At 41.8% G+C, this 11,387-nt stretch overlaps 1 protein-coding gene across 6 annotated transcripts in view; it reads left to right on the top strand.

The window, feature by feature from the left end:
• Window positions 1-1,617: 1,617 nt before the first annotated feature.
• si:dkey-178k16.1 (band 4.1-like protein 1) overlaps window positions 1,618-11,387 on the top strand; it is a 45,091-nt gene continuing 35,321 nt past the window's right edge. For all 6 annotated transcript variants that reach the window (XM_042098804.1, XM_042098799.1, XM_042098802.1 and 3 more), the window contains exon 1: window positions 1,618-1,760. The gene's annotated coding sequence lies outside the window, so the exon portion shown is untranslated. The remainder of the gene's footprint in view (window positions 1,761-11,387) is intronic.

Below are 11,387 nucleotides of genomic sequence, written 5' to 3'. Positions count from 1 at the left end.
GTGTATGTGAACCTTCTGGTGATCAAATCACACACATCATGAACCAAACCCTGACCCCCCCCCCCTTATTTCCTAACATGTGACTTAGAGAATGCATTTTGTTGAATATCTTATCCTATCTTTTTTAAAAGGTTACACAATAATTTGAAGTCTTGTCTCTATGATCTTGCACTTATCATCCTATGTATATCTTTGTTAGTCGAGTGCTAAATGTGTAACCATAACCATAAATGAAAGGAATTCCAAATCCATTTTATTTTGTTGCATTTGCCCTACCACTGTGACATGGGTATGAGATTTTATTAGAAGTTCAGGTATTCCCATAAATATGGCTCATTTGTGCCACCCAGTGGGCATAACCTGTAAAAACAGATCAAAACAGTTAACAGCCACTGGTGTTGTCTCAGTTGCATTCAAGACATATTCTGATCATTATTCTGGTCATCATTTCAAGGGGTATCTAGTGCAGTGTGCAGTGTGCAGTGATCTGACATGTGAACGCTGTAATGACAGAGAGTGAACCAACTATGTATGATAAAACCCACCATCTTAGATCCCAGCATCCTTTATGGATCCAGAATGATGTAATATTTATTTCTCAGAATGTTTTTTCTGTTCACCTTTCTGTATCTGTAACAACACTGGTGCCCCTGAGCCATTGATTTGTGATCCACTTGGGTCTATTTTCCTAACTTAAATTCTGGTGATTATGCAGGCTATTACTTAGGCTACAATCGATGGATGTAACGTTAGAGAGGATATTGGAAAATCTATCTGTTTGTATGTATTGCATTAGATATCGTCCATTGGAGGATGAGTGAGAGTAGGGGAGGAGAATAATTAGTTTCATTTTCTGATAAACATTGTGAAAGGACATAGCCTGCAGTCTTCCATTATTCAGATTTGACACCATGATGATGGGGAATGTCAATTCAATAACCATCACATGGTATATCACAAAGAGACACACATATTTTTGTGTGGAATTAAGAATGCTAATTAGCATGATTTTGTCAATAACTTATGAATCAAAATCACTGTTGTTATAAGTCCACAGATACACCCCTCCATTAACTTTTTGCAGCTGTGGTTATGAGATGACAAAATGCATTCGAACATTTGTTAATGGGGCCTTCTTAGTGGCCATTATGTGCCATTCAGCACATTAGGTAGATTTGGAGTCTAGTCAAACTGTGAATGATTCATGTTCATCTCTGATAGGAGAAGACATAATTCAGTAGCCTAGGTTATGTATGGCTCTCAGCTGTAGGTTTCTGTGGGTTGAGACAATTGTTTTAGTGCCCACTCCCATTAGTCATGTGAGTCTAACCTTTTGTACCATTTATGTTTATAGTTGACTAAGGTTAATAATAATAATAATAATAATAATAATAATTGTAGGCCTATAATAATAATAACATTATTCCACAGATAAATATAAGCATTAGGCTACTCCGCATTATTCCGCAGATAAATAAAGTTGAACTTAGTTGTTCAAGAAATGCTTGTTGTCAAGCATTATCCTTAAACCAGGGAGTTCCCCTGAAAACGTAAACGCCCCTCCAGCGCCGCTCCCGACTTACGCCGTCTGCTATTCCTCTCTGCTCCGCCCGCTCATCCTCCATCTCTCGGACAATTTTCCTTGACGGCAAAAAGAGACAAGAGGGCGGTGGCAGTGCCGGACACCGGGACACTACATGCCAGCATCATCCATGCTGAATATCTGGAAGGGAAACTGACTGACAGACCTGGAAAGACAGGTATTCTTCTTTTGTTGTGAAGGCTATATTCCAAGCGAGCTATACTGTACCATTTGCAGGTGCGGGCTTGCAATTAGGCTACCGTCGGTAAACCGCAGCTATATTGCAGGCTATCGATAACTGGGCTGATGACTCCTATATAGCAAACATTTTAGTGTGCACCTTTTATATGCATTTTCGTTTTTGTGTGTGCAGCCTAGCTTAGGCTATAGCTCACGCACCGATTTGCCGGTTACGTGCCAAGGACTCGGGCTCAGAGCAAAGTAGCGGTGATGTAAAAGAGCAACAAAGGTGGACAACGATACAGAACGCTGTTTAATATGGCTTTGTTGTATCCCGTTGTGGCTAGCACCACCTTAACCTACACACCCCCGCAGGTAAGTAATCAAAGCCTTCTTTTGGATCGTGAGGTGATGCTGAAGGTGCAGTTAGTTTTACCTGAATGAGCGCGAGGAAAACGAATGTTTTTTTTTTTTAAGTGGGCATTGCAGGCAACTAACTTAAGCCAACTTAGGTTGTACTTTTGTGTCTGCGCAGGTGAATCATACAGCCCAATGAATCACATAAATGGCACAGGACATTTAGATTGCTGTCGGGCGTAGCCATATAGACATGGTGGACGCATAAGGCCTAGCCTATAGGCTATAGATCTGAGTCGATGCTACTGACGTCCCCGCCTGCTCTCTCCAACCCTTTACTGACCAGCATTACCGTTGTTACAGTATACCTCTAGCCTGTCTCAGCGAGAGACCGGGCTGACTGATGACTAGACACAGAAAGTGGGCAGTATCCTTTAATGAGAGATACGGGGTGTGGTTCAGCGGGGCAGCGATGCATACACAAAGCACAGGAGCCTATTTGCAAAGTGCTGTGCTTAAGTAGCTGTATAGTATACTGGCTGAGGATGCTCAGATGGACAATATGATTTTTTTTATGATGTTTAGTACATAGGTTGAGGCTACTGAAAATAATTGGATAAATTACTATTCATACAATTGTTTTGGAAAGAATACATTTATTGAGAAAGTCAGGGAATTTAATGAGTCTCAAAGCTATACAGCAACAGAAGGAATTTAGCAGAATATGCATACTACTACTGTAGGTCCGCTTCAATATCCTATTGTAGCCTATAGAGTAGACTATGCAAGTGAATTACTTGGAGTTGTACTGCATGTTTCCTTTATGGATACCTGTTGACTATTTGTGTATGTTATTGACCTATCCAGTGTTGCGATGATGTGTGTCTCTGGTTTTAATGCACCCCTCTCCAAACAAGGATACTGTACCTAATTGCCTGCTTCATGAGTCTTGCTTCTAGCACTTTTAATTATTTGGTGCTTCATCATTTGCCTCCGGCTCTTGATAGGACTTTTATTCATACGCCTATCTTCATCTTGTATCTGATCAGTTGGAGGTAACTTTGGCTTGCTGTGCTTGTGTGATACGGAAACTGCTTGCTTTCAGCTTAATGCTGAGATCACTGCATTAGATGTGGTAGCAACTGTCGAAGAAGTGTAAACTGGAGTAGAAAAAGTGGACACAGGTTCAACATGCTTAGTTCAGTTTAAGTGTCTTTCAGCTTCTAATTGGCTTGAATTAGTGCACGGCACGCCCATCCCTTATTCTTGAGCAGAAAAGCTATTTAGGATGCTTAATTCAGCATAGGAGATTGGGGATTGTGAAATGTGGAGAGATGACCTGAAATCACAGTCGGCATGATAGTCATGCATAACAAAGGCTTTTTTGGGGGGCGTTTCAGCTGTTTAATGGTAATTGACTATTCCAGTAGTTCCCCCCCCCCCCCCCCCAGGATCCTTCTGATCTATAGTTGTACCTGCAGTGCAGTGCCGTTTCATCATATGACACAGAATTTGTTAGACATTTACTCTACAAATTTGAATGCTTATTTTCAATCAACTGTGTGCCTTTCACATAGGCTACTTCAGTACATTCCCCTACAGTACAAGAGCAAGAGCAAAGAGCAAACCTTTACTAGGCATTGGTAAGTGCAGTTTGATATAATTATCCCCATCACGAGGAAGTGAAAAACAGCATCCTGTAGTGGAGCTCCTGGGAGCTTTATTTGCTCATGAGTCTCACTGGATCATACTGATAAAGGTGGTGGGCTTTGGAGGGAATAAGCAGGCTTAGCAAACACATTGAATGGTGTTTTTAATAGCATGATTGCCCTGTTTCACAGGTATAGTAGCCTAAGTTGTTTAGGTAGGCTAAGGCTTAGTCACTCTATCTCACACTAATAAGAATAAAAATCTACATCCATATCTGATTTAAATTACCAGCTTCATGGTCAAGGTGGTTATACTTTGGAGCATTACCAAGATTTAATTAATTTTAATTATGAACGTTTTATTTATTCTCTCTGTTTGAAGGGTGAGAGCAAAAAAAAGTGTTATAGAATGTCATTTGATCATTGTATGGTTAGGGTGGTTATGATGGACAACTAGCAACAGACCCCCCCAGCTGTTTCCTCTCTTCAGTAACCACTCTCCGTATGTCTCTGTGCTCACCAGAAACACGTTGTGTCTCTTAAGTCGTCCCCTGGGTTTCCTCGGCTGCATCTGGGCGCAGTAGTGCGTTGGAGTGCTAGGTGTCTGGTGCTTATGATTCACAGGGCTGTAGCAAGCAAGCAAGCAGGCGCAATAACAAAGACTGCGTCTGTTTTTGTTTTGCTCATGAAAGGTGATCTGCTCAAGTGAATTTTCACTTTTTTTCGTCAGGGCAGGTCTTTGGGTCTTGGGTGCTTTATGCATTTTCCTTTTTGGGGTTATGTCAAATAACATACCTGATATAGACTCCCCATCTCCTCCGTGTCGATGTGTTCCTGCCTGGTTGTGTTGATGAGGAGGTCAGAGAACCTCTCCTTTCCTCCTTCACAATGAGAGAGAGCCTCCGGATACCTTGCTCTCTGATTTTTTGGCCCTCTGTCAGACTCTGGACTCTGCATCCTCTCCTCTCTTCCCCAAACAAATCACTCCCACACACACACGCGCATGGCCAGTTTCCCTCTCGCGCCCTCCAGACATAGCCGTGTCTGCTGTCGCACTGGGTTGGTCAGTGTCCAGCACTGACCCATGGCCAGCCCACAGGCTTTAGCTGGGGTTGGGCAGAGCCTGATTGAAGTGCTGTGAATATGAATTGAATGAGGAGAATGATTTGCCTTCTCCTCACATGTGTCCTGCATTCTAAATGTCATGTCCAGACAGGGCACACTTGAGAAGCGCACTTTGTGCTGCATTAGCTGATGCTGCGTTTACATGTGTGACATTCTGCTACAAGTTCTGGATTAAAAATAAATGAAAGGGGAGAATTTAGTGGAGACTCTTCAACCTTTTTCTGCTTCTTTTCTTGGTGATGCGCTGGGTATTGGCCATATATTCATGACTCAGCACAGTACCCCCCCCCCCCCCCCCCCACCCCTGCCCCATTCACTGAATGTCCATGTCTTTCAATTGCGGCACGAGCCCCTTCGCCGTGGCTATTAGTTACCTCACCGCCTCGGCTCCCTGGGCTTTTTACAAGATTAAACTCCTCTCAAAGCCAGGGGAAGCAAATGACATTTAGATTTATTTCGCCCTCCTTCAAGTGAATAGGTAAACACATTTACAGCCCTGGTCCTTTAGCCAAGCTTCTGGCATTGGACGCTTGTGTTGGGGGGCCCGCCGGCGTGTGGGCTTTGGGTGTAGTAAGAAGGTCCGCTTGCCTGCTCGAATGCGTTCGCCATGGTCAAGAAATTCTAGAAGAATGTCCTTTCAGGCTACACAGTGAAGTATATTGCTCCCACTCTCTAAACCATATTTTCAATGTTCATGAGTAGACACTAGACAGCATCAGAAATATCTCTGATTCTAACACTTAAACTGAAATATCGGAACTGAATTGAAATAACAGTTCAATTTAATTGACACTGTTGACACACAGTTTCATACAATTAAAAATGCACTCCAATTATTTCTCAGCCACTAATACATTTCTCTACCGTTTTGAGCTGCAGACTTTTTCAGCCAGCTCAGGCTATGATAGATTGTGTGCTAGAGATCCCGTGTGGACCAAACCTCATCATGATCACAATCTCTTGATTGACAGGATAAGCAGGCTGGGCCACATAAGCGATGCTGGATCTGCTGGATCTACTGTAGCTTACAAATATATAAACAAAAATACTGTTGCCAGGGCAATTCTAAAAAGCAATCTAAAAAAAAAGCCACAATCACGTACATTAGTCCATCTTTCTCTGTGAAACAACATTCAGCTTCATTGCCTCAAATTAGATTTTTTAAGTTTATTTTTAGGGCAGTTTGGACAAGAGATGATTGGGAGAAAAAGATGGGAGTAGAACTGGCAAATGACTGCAGGTCAGAATCGAACCCTGGTACCTTGTAGGCGCTTTGACCCTAAAATAGTATGGATACTGCTGCTTGCTCCACAGCACTGTACTGCAAGAACATTCTCTCAGATTTGTGGCATCGCTAAAAACTAGGATGCTTCCTCTATGATGAGAGAGTGTCTTTCCAAGGCTGGGCTAACCTATAATCTGACTCCACTTTGTAAACATTTTCCGTCCAGAAATGAAAAGAGACGCAATTTGCTGTTAGATAAAGGGGTGTTGACATATCTGCTGACATTACATGGCCTGTGAAATCAATAATTGAATGGGTAAACAAATTATGTTTGGGAAAAACAATCTTAAAAAATTAAATTGCACAGGGTAGTGCATTTGAGAAGGGACATATAGTAAATGGAAGGAAAACACAGGTGTGGCACAGAACTTGTTTTCGCTTACCAAAGAATGTCCTTGGGTTATCTGTTAGAATTTTCTTTTTTTATCTTTCTTTCTCTTCTTTCTTTCTGTTTTTTTTTTTGCTCATCCACTTGTCACAGAGCGTGTTTGTGTTGCTATGGTAACTGGAACATTTTAAAGGATGCCTTTCTTTTGTTCACAATGATGGTACTCGTTTCTGTGTGGAGAACATCCGCCTTTCATTTTGTTGTCATCTTCAGCCTTTGTATGGGAGTGAGAACTGTGCCTCTCCAAGGAGCTCGGTGTCATGCACTTAAAAAAAATGAAGCTTGTCATTTGTCTCTCCTGGAGACCTCATTTTAGTTCCCTGAACTCTCTTATACCCCCAGTGTCACTTCAGTGGGAACTCTGCATGATTCCGGATCCTTCTATAAGAGATGAGGTCTTTCATGCCTCCAACAGAGACAACACTCTCAAGAGTCAGTCGAATTGTTCTGACTTTTAAACAGAGTTCTTTTTGACGGCAGCCTCTGAGTGCAGTTCAAAGTTTTATACTCAGTTTATATACAGTAATGTGACACACTATATATAAAGGGTGAATCATTGGGGAATATTGTTGATCATGCTTAAATGTGCAATCGGTTTATTTTAATCTAATATGCTTTTTAAAATTAAACTCTTTGAATTGCTTCTCACGGTTCTCCAGATGTTCTATGTATGCACTATGCACCCTAATAACGGTGAGCGGTTCTGGCTCTGTAAATTGGGGACAAACAAGGTGGCTCAGACAAAGCCAAACACTATTAAAGCCAATCAGCATGCTACTTCAAGAGCACAGAAGGGTCTCATTTGTAGGCTGCTGAGCTAAAATATCAACAGTCTGTCAGCTTCGACAGAATTGTGGATTGTAATTTCTAATGGCTGAGATGCTGTTTTTATCTCTTCAAAGCTAGTGTGTGTTCTTGTGCACCATGTGTATTGTGCAGTCTGGACAGGCTTTGTGTTCATTATGTGTATATTTTATACCTGCTGTACATACTGTACGACCTCTCATGACTTTGCGCTACGTTGCACACAGGATCTTAGCTCACCTGTTCAGACCTGTCGAGCACTGTGACAGTAAAGTCATTTGACTTGATTTGATGTGATCTGATGCCACATCTCTTGAGCCCGACAGCTCTTCTCCCTGCTGTGACAGATGCTGTTAAGCCGTGGCCCCAGCAGTCTTCACTGACAGGACAGAAAAGGTGACAATTTACTTCAGAGAATGAAATATAGGGAGAGATAATTGTGTATTATATTTGTGTATAATTGCGTAATATAATATATAATATAATATAATATAATATAATATAAAAATAGTATGAGTAATATAATAATATTACTACTTAATATACATAATTACTACTTATAATATATAATATATTAGTGATAATATTGGTATATTGTGTATCTTACACAAAGCCATTCTTTAGCTGCAAGGCCTGACAAAGCCTGCTGATCATGCGCTAGCTTTGTCTTACATTAGCAAATGTAACCTCTTGGCAGGTAATTGATCAGCACTGGGATCCTATCATTTGTTCTACATTTCTTCTGCTTAATGCTCAGGCACAGGCAGATCGCTCCACTGGGCCATAAATTCATGGCTAGGCCTTGAACAGTGGTCACGTGTGTCCTGTGTAATTACGCTGATGCCCTTGGACGTCATCATCCTCATAGGGAAGCAGATATCTACAGGATTTTTATCTCAGGGTTAGGCTCAGCGAACAAAATTGTACTGGGGGTTGTTATTTTGTTCTTTTCCTGTAATGGAATATTCCTGGTAAGTGTAAACACAGAACTATTATGTTTGATTGATGACAAGTGTATCCTTCGAAGACCTACTTGCTGTCCTCTAAGGAATTTTAAAGGACAGCATGACAGTGCTTAAAATAGTGTGTCTTTCATGTCTTCAGTATATCTGACACTATGGCGCAGAGGCACCCATTGTCAGTCTGTATAAAGATCACAAAAAAAATGAGGATTAAAGCGATTGTAGGAAACCTTCCTGGTCAAACATTTGCACAGTAGACAAGGGCAGTTTTTTTGGTGATGTAAGCGATGTCTCAGCACTTTGAAAAGTCGCATGTTGGGATGCCGCAGCTGTGGTACCTGGGAGGAGGTAGTATCTGGCATCGGGCGAGGCTGTGGCATCACTGTGGGTGGAGAAAAGACTGCAGACTGCAGAACATACACCCTAACAGTCGGGGGCAGTTGAAAAAGTTTCTATGCAGCAGAGACAAAAACCTTTTGTTTCCACAGCTAACTTCACTCTACGGTACACTTGGGCTTTGATAGCTGGGCCTGATATGCCAGATCTGATGGGAGTCGGTTCAGTGGCATCCAAACTCCAGCTCCAGGTCGATGGATTTGTCAGCAGCGGTGGAGGAGCCGGAGAGTGGGAGAGATGAGACTATATCATTTCCACACCCAACTCCCTCTGCTCCGCAAAACTCCTATTCTGATCGCTGGCGCCGACACTTTTAAACAGATCTGGCCCAAATCAAGGTTGCTGCTTGGCCAGGCTCTTGCTTCCATCTCTCCGTTCGGGCCCCGGCTCAGGTTGATGGATTTGATGTAAACAGCATCGCTATCGGATTTGTAATTAAATGCGAGGTGTGAGCGCATGGCCAGGCACACTGATGAGGACGGAGGAGGACGTGCCAGAGGGAGAGCCCGGCCAGGCGCGCGTCTCTCTCTGCCTGTGACTCCCACTATGCTCCTTAAGTCTTCAGCAATTCGCTGAACATAGCCAGCATCACCAGCGGCATGACATTTCCCTCTGAGTAAGGGATTGAGCCGGTGTATTTACAGTTAAGGTGGAGTATATGTCGTTTTTTTTCTCATTATATGGCATCCTTTTTGGGGTCATAAAATATGTTGTGTATGAATAGGCCTATTACCCACAAATAAACACCACAGAATAGTTGAACCAAATTATTAAATGCGTAGAGATGAGCAAGACAAAACAAAACAAAGAGCAACGTTGAGCCATGCAATATTAATAAGATACAGTGTCTGGGGCATTCATCTCTAGCTCATTGCCACTGTGTTTCTGAATAGCAAGTTCCAGGTAGCGGCCAATGAATTTGCAGATGGTAATGAGCTGATACATATTTAGTATACCCTGTAGCTACTCTCACTAATCTGGACATGTCATCAAAGAAACATATAGATGATGATTGCCTCTCGCTCATCTCTTCAAACAAATGGCACTGTCTAGTGCTCCTGTTGTGTCACCTGCTGCAGTAAATCTGGCCTTGCCATTTGTGCGTATGGCTCATTGCTTTTTGGTCTGCAAACATTTAGGAAAGCTGCCTAGTTGTTGGTCAGCCAGTTTTATCATTAGCCAATAAAAAAGGGCTCACTCAGTTTTCCACTACTCGGACCTGAAGAGGGGAGGTACCTTGGAATCTTTGAAAGAGATTCATCAAGACCACCAATGCAACAATGAAATACAGCATACACTGTAATTCCTGTGATTTTTGAACTAAACTGAGAGCTCATAAATTCATGAACAGGAGCCAGTCCGTTGTAGCGTCCGTTGTATGGTCATGCTTTTGGGTCAAGTTCTTCTCACAGCAGCCCCTGATGTAGATAATAATAATAATAATAATAATAATAATCTTTATTTATATAGCACTTTTCAAAACAAAGTTACAAAGTGCTGTACAATATCAACATAGATGAAAATGCAAATAAGACATAATAAAATAACAATCAAATAATATATACTAATTCAATTAGAACTTAACATAAATTTGAAAAAGGAAAATAAACTTACACTGAAATAAAACTTAAACTTACTGAAATAAAACTTGACACTGAAATAAAACTTAGGATACTGAAATAAAACTTGACACTGAAATAAACTTGACACTGAAATAAAACTTAATGTTAGATGACTAATTCACAGTGAAACGGTACTGCATGATGCATATTTAATACTGTAGAATAGAACTGTCTAAAAATGCTTCATGTTAAAAGCATTTATGTAATCACTTTTTAACCAAGACTCCTTTCCTCACTACAGTGCACACATGTAAAGTAATACTCTGTCCCAAGCACAATAGATATGTATTATAAATCTGTTGTCTAAACCTAAAGAAGAACTGCTGTAAGGAGTACATTTTACGTTTTAATCGAGTAAATAGGACTTGAGAGTACTACAAAGGGCTGCTTTAATATATTGCTGTATCTGTGTAGCTGACAGCCCTGGTCATATGTGGGATACAGATATCCCCTGGCTTTCGTTAATGGCGCTGTACTGCTCATGTTTGTCATGGCTGAGTGCTGAGGCACGTTTGACTTGAGAAGGTGAGGCTGCTCTCATGTGCGTTCCCCTCACTCATCGATGGCACGACGCTGTGCCATAAATGATGGATTCCTCCAACAGACTGTGCCACAGATGAGTGATTGCGCTGCAGGCTACAGGAAGTCAGCCACAATACACACACACACACGCACAAACACACACACACACATACACACACGGGTGTGTTTCTCCATTTTCAAAAACAGCCATGCTTACAGGCAGAAGGGGTGCCGGAGAGAGACACGCGCGGTGACAAATGGCATTGCCTTGGACCATCATTCCTCAGGAAATTATTTCCATCATTTGACTTTCGGGGCATTTGTCGCTCCGCTAACAAAGAAAGGCAGAAGACCCATGTGCCCTTCCCATAAAACATCCGTCATCACAGCGATATTTCATTACTTGAAATGTCATTACTTGAATCTTTTTTTGTGCCTCGTCTTGGCTTCAAAGGGTGTTTGGAGCTTGGTGAGATGCTTAGATGCCTGACAGCGAGGAGATCAGGTTTCTTATT

Source organism: Alosa sapidissima, chromosome 7, assembly GCF_018492685.1.
Source record: "Alosa sapidissima isolate fAloSap1 chromosome 7, fAloSap1.pri, whole genome shotgun sequence".
Lineage (NCBI taxonomy): Eukaryota > Metazoa > Chordata > Actinopteri > Clupeiformes > Clupeidae > Alosa > Alosa sapidissima.
The sequence above is the reverse complement of the archived record's forward strand: the minus strand, read 5'-3'. Positions and strand labels throughout refer to the sequence as shown.